This window comes from Pseudophryne corroboree, unplaced genomic scaffold (genome assembly GCF_028390025.1).
Source record: "Pseudophryne corroboree isolate aPseCor3 unplaced genomic scaffold, aPseCor3.hap2 scaffold_217, whole genome shotgun sequence".
Taxonomy (NCBI): Eukaryota; Metazoa; Chordata; class Amphibia; order Anura; family Myobatrachidae; genus Pseudophryne; species Pseudophryne corroboree.
The window spans coordinates 927,795-940,443 of record NW_026968815.1 but is presented as its reverse complement, the minus strand read 5'-3'; positions in this window follow the sequence as shown (position 1 = coordinate 940,443).

Here is a 12,649-nt window from a genome sequence, read left to right as displayed (position 1 = left end):
TGAACGAGTTATGTGAAAAAGCTTGGGAATCTCCAGATAAAAGACTGCAGATTTCCAAAAGGATTCTTATGGCGTATCCTTTTTCATCAACGGATAGGTTACGATGGAAATCCTCCCGTAGGATGGACAAAGCATTAACACGCACAGCTACAGTTGGAAAATCAAATTTTTTACCTTATGTTCCCTCACAGCATAAGAACGCTCCGCATTATCAAATGCAGTCCTTTCGGTCACAAAGAAACAAGAAAGTGCGAGGTGCGTCCTTTCTTGCCAGAGGTAGGGGCAGAGGAATAAAGCTGCACAACACAGCTAGTTCCCAGGAACAGAAGTCCTCCCCGGCCTCTACAAAATCTACCTCATGACGCTGGGGCTCCACTGGCAGAGTCCGGCCCATGTGATGTCATGCAGCTGCTCTGACCACGCCTCCTGTTTCTCCGTTGCCGACCCCATTTTGAAACCGTGCCCCCGCACCGCTCCATCTCCGACTTGGAAATGGAGTGTTGTTGACCCCCCTCCCCGCCCCCTTCACCGATTCACAGGCAGAGGTGATCGCATTATCTGCGGGGTGCCGCAGAAAATGCAGGCGTATGCTCTTAGCAGTTTTTGCAGTTGGATTGCGATCCAACCTGAATCAGGCCCCATTACCTATCACAATGCACTGCGGGTAGTACAAAATGGGGTTAATATAGGAGAAAAAACCCCTGAGCTGTGCTCCTTAACTGTCCCTGGTGGCTAGTGGAGCGGCTGCCCAGTAATCAGTGTCCACGCCAGTGCGCACACGGCCCGCCCCCATCAGCGGCCTCGTGATCCCGGAGGGCGGTGTGTGTGTGACTGACCTTAGGAAGAAACCGGAGCCTCCGCTGCAGTGACCCAGCAACCGGGGCACGGGAGTATACTGCGCCACTGGGAGTGATGGAGCTGCAGTAAAGAGGTCTATTAGACCTAGCCTGCTGCAGCCCTTGTAGATTCTTATAAAAAAAGTTCTTCTTTTCTTGCCAAAATTAATAGCTAAGAATAGGCTGCCTGAGGCAGCCCCCTGTTAAGTGGCCTGCTACTGAAGGCACCAACTACAAACTGAGCTCCCTGTTCATGGAAGCGAGGTTATAGAGGAGGGGGCGCTGAGCATCTTGGGAACAGTCAAAAGCTTTGAGCCTGTTGGTGCCTCAGATCAAGATCCTACTCTGGTGTACATATACAATGTGAATCCTTGTGGAGTCCAGTGTACCCCACAGAAGAAATGAATGCGTCACACCCATTGGCAGCAACATTAGAATAGCTGCTGATGGGCACAATTGAGAAAGGAAGGAGGGAAAACATTTGAATCCAGCACATATATGTAATTTGAATATGTAATTTGTACCTTCCTACTTTAAAATGTAATGGATGAACCTCACCCTGTGAGAACTATCTTCATGATCAAGAGATCTCATATGCAAGATAAGTATGTGTTGGGATAGGGCTGTGGAGGGCGGCTGCTCGGGCACACCCCTGTCAAGTTAAGGAGATTCAACTGAGGAAGCACAAGGGAACTCTCATCTGGGAACAACAACTGCAGGGAGAACACATTTTCAGACGAATGTGGGAGGGCAGAAGGCTGCCTAATACTGAAGCACCCCCAAACAACAAACCAAATGCAACAACTACTGCAAGCATTCCTGGGGGAAGGCCTGCAGCAGATGGATTTGCATATAGTGATGTCATCCAAGCAGTGGGCATAGTTGGCTGCAACCCTCGTCTGCATATGAAAAGAGAAAAGGGTCACGCAGGGCATGGCGGCCTTTGTGGGGTTGCGCTTGGATGACCCCTAAATCGCTTTATACACCCCCACCCCCCATCAGTGTGGGCTCATGTTGGCCATGCCCCAGCCCCTGAAGCATTCAAGCTGATTTCTTGCAGCAGCTGGACCCAGAAACAGCTCCAGAGTTGCTCTACAAGACAAGTAAAAGGGTGTGAGCCCTGCAGCACCACCTGTAGTTTGCATACACACATATATAGGACAGCATCTCTTATATGCCCCAGGGTCAATAAAATAGTATCCTTATCTAGGGTATCCATCCCCTCAGATAAGGTATCCGTCCATGCCGCTACAGCACTACACACCCAGGCCGACGCAATTGCCGGTCTGAGTAAGGTACCTGAATGTGTATAAATGGACTTCAGGGTAATCTCCTGTTTGCGGTCAGCAGACTCTTTGAGGGTAGCCGTATACTGGGACGGGAGGGCTACCTTCTTGGATAAGCGTGTTAATGCTTTGTCCACCCTAGGGGAGGATTCCCATCGTAACCTATCCATTGATGGGAAAGGATACGCCATAAGAATCCTTTTGGAAATCTGCAGTCTTTTATCTGGAGATTCCCAAGCTTTTTCACATAACTCGTTCAGCTCGTGTGACCCCCTCAAAGGTTACCTCAGGCTTTTTCACCTTGTACATATGTACCCTCTTGTCAGGGACAGGGGGTTCCTCTCTGATGTGCAAAACATCTTTTATTGCCATAATCATATATCGAATGGATTTTGCCAATTTTGGCTGTAACTTTGCATCATCGTAATCGACACTGGAGTCAGAATCCGTGTCTGTATCTGTGTCAACAATCTGGGATAGTGGGCGCTTATGAGACCCTGACAGTCCCTGCAACATAGGATCAGGCATGGGTTGAGACCCTGACTGTCCCAAAGCTTCAGCCTTGTCTAATCTTTTGTGCAATGAGTTTACACTAGCATTTAAAACATTCCACATATCCATCCAATCAGCTGTCGGCGGAGACACCACATTCATTTGCTCCTGCTCCTCTCTAATATAGCCTTCTTCCTCAGACATGTCGACACACGTGTACCAACACACCACACACACAGGGAATGCTTTTTCTGAAGACAGTTTCCCCACAAGGCCCTTTGGAGAGACAGAGAGAGAGTATGCCAGCACACACCCCAGCGCTATATAACCCAGGAATACACAGTAACTTAATGTTTGCCCAGTAGTACTGCTGTATGTAATTTGCGCCAAATTATGTGCCCCCCCCCCTCTTTTCAACTCTCTTGTCTACCGTGGTATAAGCAGGGGAGAGTCCGGGGAGCTTCCTCTCAGCGGTGCTGTGAAGAAAAAATGGCGCTGGTGAGTGCTGAGGGAGAAGCCCCGCACCCTCGGCGGCAGGCTTCTGTCCCGCTTAAACTGTAAAATTGGCGGGGGCTCATACATATATACAGTGCCCCGCTGTATATGTGTTATATTTTTGCAAAAAAGAGGTTTATATTGCTGCCCAGGGTGCCCCCCCTGCGCCCTGCACCCTTACAGTGACCGGAGTGTGTGAGGTGTATGGGAGCAATGGCGCACAGCTGCAGTGCTGTGCGTTACTTCAGTGAAGATCATGAAGTCTTCTGCCGCCTCTGAAGTCTTCTTTTCTTCTCATACTCACCCGGCTTCTATCTTCCGGCTCTGCAAAGGGGACGGAGGCGCGGCTCTGGGACGGACGGCGAGGGTGAGATCCTGCGTACCAATCCCTCTGGAGCTAATGGTGGATAAGAAGCTGGACCTTGCAACTCAGAGAGTAGGGCTGCTTCTCTCCCCTCAGTCCCTCGATGAGGGAGTCTGTTGCCAGCAGTGCTCCCTGAAAATTAAAAACCTAACAAAATACTTTCTGTCAGAAAGCTCAGGAGAGCTCCTGAAAAGCACCCAGTCTCCACTGGGCACAGTATCAAACTGAGGTCTGGAGGAGGGGCATAGAGGGAGGAGCCAGTGCACACCCAGAACTAAAGTCTTTCTTAAAGTACCCATGTCTCCTGCGGAGCCTATCTATCCCCATGGTCCTTACGGAGTCCCCAGCATCCTCTAGGACGTTAGAGAAAATAGGATTTTAATACCTACCGGTAAATCCTTTTCTCTTAGTCCATAGAGGATGCTGGGCACCCGTCCCAGTGCGTACTGTGTCTGCAGTTATTAAATGGCCCTTAACTCCAGAACATTTATGTGGAGAAAACTTTCCTGACTTGACCATCTTCCTTGAATGTTTTCCCCCTGTGTGACTGCTCCCCAGCCTCGGAGGGTTGCATCCATGGTCCCTAGGATCCAGTCCTGGATCCCGAACCATCGCCCCTCTAGGAGGTGAGAACTGTGCAGCCACCAATGGAGTAAGATTCTGGTCTTGGAAGACAGGATTATCCTCCGGTGCATGTGTAGGTGGGATCCGGACCACTTGTCCAACAGGTCCCACTGGAACACTCTGGCATGGAACCTGCCAAACTGAATGGCCTCGTAGGCCGCAACCATCTTCCCCAGCAACAGAATGCATTGATGGATTAACACTCTTGCTGGTTTCAGAATTTGTTTGACCAGACTCTCGAACTCCATAGCCTTTCCACTGGAAGAAAGCCTCTTCTGTGTCCAGTATGACTCCCAGAAACAACAACCGCGTCATTGGGACCAACTGCGATTTTGGCAAGTTTAGGAGCCAACCATGTTGTTGAAGAACTGTCATGGAGAGTAGATGTTTTGCACCAACTGGTCCCTGGATCTCGCCTTTATCAGGAGATCATCCAAGTACGGCATAATTGTGACTCCTTGCTTGCGAAGGAGAACCATCATTTCCACCATCACCCTGGTGAAAATCCTCGGAGCCGTGGACAGACCAAATGGCAACGTCTGAAATTGGTAATGACAATCCTGAATTGCAAACCTCAGGTAGCTTGATGCAGTGGCTAAACGGGAACATGTAATTAGGCATCCTTATGTCTACCAAAACCATGAAATCTCCTTCCTCCGGACTGGAGATACCTACCCTGAGAGATTCCATCTTGAAATTGAATTTCTTTAGGTAGAAATTGAGGGATTTCAGATTTAAGATTGGTCTGACTGAGCCGTCCGGCTTCGGGAGCACGAAGAGGCTTGAATAAAAACCTTCTCCCTGCTGACTAAGGCCGATTTGAACAATCGGTGAGGGGGAACGTCTTGAAACCCCAGTTTGTACCCTTGTGACACTATTTGTAAAACCCACGAGTCCAGGTCCAAATTAATCCAGAACTGACTGAAGTGTTTTAGACGTGCCCCCACTGGTGTGGGCTCCTGCAAGAGAGCCCCAGCGTCATGCAGTGGATTTGGCAGAAGCAGAGGACGATCTCTGCTCCTGCGATCTTGAAGAGGCTACAGACCTCTTCCCTCTTCTCCTTCCTCTACCTGCAAAGAAAGGGGAATCTTAACTTCTTGCATATCTATTGGGACAAAATGACTGCGTTAGACAATGATGCGTCTTCATCCGTTGAGAGGGAACATAGGGCAAGAAGGTTGACTTACCTGCGGGAGCTGCCGAGATCAAATTAACTAGGCCGTTGCCAAACAAGGCTTCACCTTCATAGGGAAGAGACTCCCTTTCTTCTTGGAGTCAGCATCAGCATTCCCTTGGTGAATCCACAATGCCCTCCTATCCGAGACTGCCATGAAATTGGCCCGTGAACTCAAGAGTCCTATATCCCTTGCAGTCGTAAGTATGCTGCAGTGTCCTTGATATGATCCAACGTAAGGAGTATCCCATCTCTCCAAGATATCTATATCGGAAGACAAGGTATTCGACCAATTCTTGAATACTACTTCTCACCCATGCGCATGTAATGGCAGGTCTAAGTAATGTACCCGTGGTTACATAACTAGAAATAATGTAGCTTCCTGCATACGATCCGCTGGATTTGTGACAGGGCCCCGTGCAGAACAGGGGGTGACTCCCACTTTATTCTGTCCGCAGCAGGAAATGAATAAACAATCGGAAACCTTTTGGGGATTTGAAACCATCTTGTCGAGCTGGCCCAGACTTTCTCAAACAGAGATGGAGGAACGTTACATCAGCTTTCATTATATATCTATATATACATACATATAGACCCCTTTGTCAGGAACAGCAGGGTCCTCAGTGATGTTAATATGTCCTTAATATCCACAATCATGTACTGAATGCTCCTTGCCAATATTGGATCTAATCAGGAAATATTATGGTCGACATAGGAATCAGTATCCGAGTCAGTATCAGTGTGTAGTAACATTTTTGCGGGCCTGAGGGAAAAGAAGCATAGCCATGAACATCACATCTATTCTCTACGTCTGTGTCTGGGACACAGATTTATCCAACCTCACTCTGATATTATTGAAACTTTCACCCAGTCAGTTATTGCTGGTGCCAACAGGGCCACCATCATATGTCTGCATTCCTAATATAGTTTCCTCTTGGGAAAAACATTCAGCCACCGACATGTTGACACACATGCACCAAGTACCCACAGACACATCGGCTTATGGGGGATAGACCTACAGTAAATCTGTCAGAGGGACAGAGAGGATTTTTCAGCTCACAACCCAGCGCCAAAAGTACACAGTCTGGGAAATAATAAACTCTATAGTGATAGACTTGTAACGCTCTATAGATGTGCTGGTGAGGTGAGGAAGAAGCCCCGCCGCTGTAATGGCACGCTTCTGTCCCGCTCAGAAACAAATAATTAATTACGCTGGCGGGGTAAGGACAGTGCCCAGGCACTAATGTCCACTTTTGCCAGCCTTTTGTGAGGAATTTATGCTGCCCAGGGTGCCCCCCCCCACCCACCCACATGCCCTGCACCCTGCAGTGCCTGTGTGTGTGTGGAAGCATGGCGCACAGCATTCCGCTCGCTGCGTGGTAACTCAGAATGCCGTCACTGGAGAAGAAGTCTTCTGTTCTTCTGCTACTCGCCTGTCTTCTGACTTCTGGCTCTGTAAGGGGGTGATGGCAGGCTACGGGAGTGGGCATCTAGGCGTACCCAGCGATCAGCACCCTCAGGAGCTAATGGTGTCCTGTCAGCCAGAAGCAGAGCCATTGAACTCACTAGAAGTTGGTCATACTTCTCTCCCCTAAGTTCCACGAAGCAGGGAGACTGTTGCCAGCAGCCTCCCTGAAAATAAGAAAAACTAACATAAGTCTTTTCAGAGAAACTCAGTAGAGCTCCCCTGTAGTGCATCCAGTCTCACTGGGCACAATTCTAAAACTGGAGTCTGGAGGAGGGGCATAGAGGGAGGAGACAGTTCACACCCTTTGAAAGTCTTAAAGTGCCCATGTCTCCTGCGGATCCCGTCTATACCCCATGGTTCTTAATGTGATCCCAGCATCCTCTAGGACGTATGAGAAAACAAATAACGCACACACGAAGAGGAGAGAACAAAGGAAGCTATAAGGAGGGGAGGGGAGGGGAGGGGGGGGGAGGTAAGGTAGTAAAGGGATATTGGATAAACTACAACCTTATACATATTCATTAATGTACCAGTAGTTAGAAGTAGAAGAGCTCTAACAGAAACCACAAAGCCTATCTAAAGCCACACCACACTGGATATGCCCAATCTCATTTGATCTTTGAAGCAAAGCAGTATTGGACTTTGTTACTACCAAGCAGTCTCCCATCCATGTATTATCAGATTCTTTAGGTGTTTTTAAACTACCAACACCCTTTTCTTGGTACTGTACATTTAATTTTTACACATATTCTTTTATGTACCAGAAGTTAGAAGTAGAAGAGCTCTAACAGAAACCACGAGCTCATCTACAGCCACAGCACACTGGATTTGCCCAATCTCTCCTGATCATGGAAGCTAAGCAGTGTTGGTCCTGGTTTTAGTACTTGGATGGGAGACCACCAGGAAATACCAGGAGCTGTGTGTATTTTTACAATACCAACACCGTTCTCTTGATGCATTCCATTTTGAAACATTGGGGCAGATCTATTAAGCCTGGTGAACTGATAAAGTGCAAGGTGATAAAGTACCAGCCAGTCAGCTCCTAACTGTCATTTTTCAAACCCAGCCTGTGACATGGCAATTAGGAGCTGATTGGCTGGTACTTTATCACCATGCAAATTATCATTTCACCAGGTTTAATAAATCGTCCGCTTATTCATTTATGTACGAGTAGTTAGAAGTAGAAGAACTCTAACTGAAACCACTAAGCTCATCTACAGCCACACCACACTGTATATGCCCAATATCACCTGATCTTAGGCCTGGTTTGTTCTTGGATGTGAGACCACCTGGGAATACCAGGTGCTGTAGGTAGTTTTATACTACCAACACCGTTCTCTTGATGCATTCTATTTTGAAACTTATTCATTGATGTAGAAGTTAGAAACAGCAAAAATCATCTACAGCCGCATCACACTGGATATGTCCAATCCAGTGGCGTAACTAGAAATTTTTCTCCCCCAAGCCAAAAAATTCTTCGGCGCCCCCCCCCCCCCTTCATGCTCCATAATTGGGAGCAAGAAAGGGATAAATATGCGCTCGCCTAAGGCGCGCGCGTCAAAAAAGGGGCGTGGTTTTGTTGGAGTGGGCGTGGTTTCGCATAAAGGGGCGTGGCATTGCAGGAAAAGACTACCTTATACCCCAGTTTTGCAACCTGCACGCCCATACGTTGGCCACCACAGGAAAGAAAAATAATCCTGATTCATGCCCCTTACATTATTTGTCATTTTTCCTCCTTATAGTAATGCCCAGTATACATTATGCCACATACTGCAATGGCCCTTAGACATTATGCCGCACACAATAATACACGACACAATATGCACACACTGTAATGCCCCCGACACATTATGCCACACACCGTAATGTCTGTGACACATTATGCCACACACCGTAATGCCTGTGACACATTATGACAGGAATCGCAATGCCCGTTATACATTATGCTACACACTGCAATGCCCCTGATACATTATAGCACATACAATGTCTGTGACACATTATGACACACACCGCAATGTCCGTGATACATTATGCCACACACTGCAATGCCCGATACATTATAGCACATACAATGCCTGTGACACATTATGCCACACACTGCAATGACCTTGAGACATTATACCACAATGCCCGTGATATAGTATACCATACACCGTAATGCCTGTGACACATACCGCAATGCCCTGCCCGTTATACCCTATGCCACACATCGCAATGCCCGTTATGTATTATGCCACACTGCAATGACCCTGACATTATACCACATACCACAATGCCCGTGATATAGTATACCACACACCGTAATGCCTGACACATTATGACACACACCGCAATGTCCGTGATACATTATGCCACACACTGCAATGACCCTGAGACATTATACCACATATCACAATGCCCGCGATATAGTATACCATACACCGTAATGCCTGCGACACATTATGACACACACCGCAATGTCCGTGATACATTATGCCACACACCGTAATGCCCATTACACATTAAGTCCTACAGTAAGGCTTCTAATTACTTTTCAATTACCTGCTCGTTGTCAGGGGTTTCATGCACTGGGTGTCATGCTCGTTGCCAGGGGTTTCATGCTCTTGGTTCCATGCACGGTGCCAGGGGTTTTCATGCTCAGGGTGTCATGCTCGTTGCCAGGGGTTTCATGCACTGGGTGTCATGCTCGTTGCCAGGTGTTTCATGCACTGGGTGTCATGCTCGTTGCCAGATGTTTCATGCACTGGGTGTCATGCTCGTTGCTAGGAGGTAGTCCTTGTTGCTAGGGCTGTGCTCCCAGTGCTACATATGTCCCCAGTGCCAGATATTCCCCCACGGTGCCAGGTACTTACATGCCCCAGTGCCAAATATAGTCGTCCCCCCCATGTGCCAGGTACACATATGCCCCCAGTGCCAGATATTCCCCCCCAGTGCCATATATGCCCCCAGTGCCAGATATTCCCCCCAGTGCCATATATGCCCCCCGTGCCATATATGCCCCCAGTGCCAGATACCCCCCCCCAGTGCCATATATGCCCCAGTGCCAGATATCCCCCCCAGTGCCAGATATGCCCCCAGTGCCAGATATTCCCCCCAGTGCCAGAAATGCCCCAGTGCCAGATATTCCTCCCCCCCGTGCCATATATGCCCCCAGTGCCAGATATTTACCCCCCCCCCCCCCCGCCGTCGCTTTTTGGAGGGACACGGAGGGCACAGCTCGTCTCTCCTGTGTCCCTCCTGCTGCATCATCTCTGGCGGCCGCGGGTCTAATAGGGGGAAGTGCCGGTTCGTGAGCCAATTAGAGCTCACGGACGGCACTTCCCCCTATTAGACCCGCGGTCGCCGGAGATGATGCAGCAGGAGGGACACAGGGAGGCGCGCTGTGTGCCCTCCGTGTCCCTCCAAAAAGCGGCGGAGGGAAGGAGACTGCTGACTGACATGCGGACGCTCGTCCGCATGTCAGTCTGCTGTAAATCAGTGGTGCCCCCGCAGCCCCTCGCCCCCAAGCCACCGCGAGGACTGCGTGGGCAGTAGTTACGCCACTGGTCTAATCTCATCTGATGATGGAAGCTAAGCAGTGTTGTGCCTGGTTTGTTTTTGGATTTCAAGTCCTGCCTTCTGGTTTGGCCACGGCACCTCGGATATTCACAAAGGTCATGGCCGTGATGACGACCCTTCACCATCAGAGAATTAGGATCCTGCCAAATCTGGACGACTTGCTGATCCTGGTGAACTCCCAAGAGGTTCTCCACAGTTATCTGGAACTGGCGGTCCAATTCCTAAAAGTCCACGGGTGGCTCATCAACTGAAAAAAGTCCTCGCTGGTCCCTGCTCGGAACATTGTGCACCTAGGGGCACTGCTGGACACACACAGCCAACAATTGTTTCTGTCTCCAGAGAAAGTCCTGAAAATTCAGGACAGTATCGTCCTCTCTCGCCCAAGAGTGTTGATACACACGGCGATGCAAGTACTAGACCTCATGGTGTCGGCTTTCGATATGGTAGAGTACGCTCAATTTCATTACCGCCCTCTGCAGAGGTTAATCCTCTCCAAGTGGGACGGCCTGCCTCATCGGATGATGTCTCAAATGATCTCCTTGACTCCGGAGGTTCGTCTGACACTGAGCTGGTGGCTACAGGACCAACAGTTGAGCAGGGGCCATCCCTTCTGGATCTCCAACTGTGTCCTCCTGACAATGGATGCCAGTCTTTTGGGCTGGGCCATGGTGTTGGAGCAACACTTTCTACAGGGTCGGTGGACCAGGGAGGAATCTCTCCTCCTGATATACATTCTGGAATTGCAGGCAGTGTTCAATTAATTGACACTGGCCCTGCCTCTAGTACAGAACAAGCCTGTTCAAGTACAATCTGACAACGCCACCACGGTAGTGTACACAAATCATCAAGGCGGCACTCGAAACTGCATGGCAAAGCTGGAAGTATCAAAAATCCTCCGTTGGGTAGAAAGTCATCTGACAGCAATATCGGCAGTGTTCATTCCCGGAGTCCTCAACTAGGAAGCGGATTTCCTCAGTCGTCAGGACGTTCACGCTGGAGAGTGGAGAGGCCGCAGCAGAAATGTCTGCACTGGTGTCAGTAGGTGACTGAGGCAGGGATGACTGGGAGATAGTGGGTGACTGAAGCATGTATGAGTGGGAGATAGTGGGTGACTGAGGCCGGGGTGACTGGGAGATAGTGGGTGACAGGGAGATAGTGGGTTACTGAGGGAGGGGTGATAGGAAGGGGTTGGGTAAGTATGGGAAGAAAGTGGGTGACAGGTATAATAAATGACTAAGGCAGGGGTGATAGGGAGATAGTGGATGACTGTGGCAGGGGTGACAGGGACAGAAAGAGACTGAGGCAGGGGTGACAGGGATAGTGGCTGACTGAGGCAGGGGTGACTGGGAGATAGTGGGTGACTGAGGCAGGGTTGACAGGGATAGTGGGTGACTGAAGCAGGGGTGATAGGGTGACAGTGGGTGACTAAAGCAGGGGTGACTGGTATAGTGGGTGACTGAGGCAGGGATCGCAGATATAGTGGTTGACTGAGGCAGCGGTGACTGGGAGATAGTGGGTAACTGAGGCAGGGGTGACAGGGAAAGTGTGTGACTCAGGCAGGGGTGATAGGGAGATAGTGGGCTGCATATCTCTGCCTCACTGCAGCAGCACATTCCTGCTTCAATGACAGCAGCACATCCCTACCTCACTTATAGCAGCACATCCCTGCCTCGCTGACAGCAGCACATCTCTGCCTCGCTGACAGCAGCACATCCCTGCCTCGCTGACAGCAGCACATCCCTGCTTCGCTGACAGCAGCACATCCCTGCTTCGCTGACAGCAGCACATCCCTGCTTCGCTGACAGCAGCACATCCCTGCCTCGCTGACAGCAGCACATCCCTGTCTCGCTGACAGCAGCACAGCACTGCTTCGCTGACAGCAGCACATCTGGGGGAAGTCACAGCAATGGGCGGAGACGGCATCTGCAGGACGATACACCAGTGCCAGCAGCAGACCGTAACAAAGTGACAGATCAGGGAGAATATATAGGAGGTAGGGAGGTGGCCATGGTACATGGCTGCCCAAGGGACACTAGCTCATGTACCCCTTTACCACTGAGGCTGGCCACCAAGGATAGACCTGTCACCAGTGCACATGCAATAACCTCTTCTGCTGCCCTCTTTGCAACTCAGATTGCCCAGTGCTCCCCTTCACTAACATTCCACAAAGTTTCCCCATCTCACGATCTGCCTCCTCACCCCCACTTTCATCTCTACAGCACACGCGCATATCATACAAGATCCCATCATACGTACGTAGGTCTGAAATGCAAGAGGGAGGTTGGGGGGAGATTGGCATGCGCCAGCAACACCACACAGCTCACTGTGACCACAGTGGAGAGGCGCTGC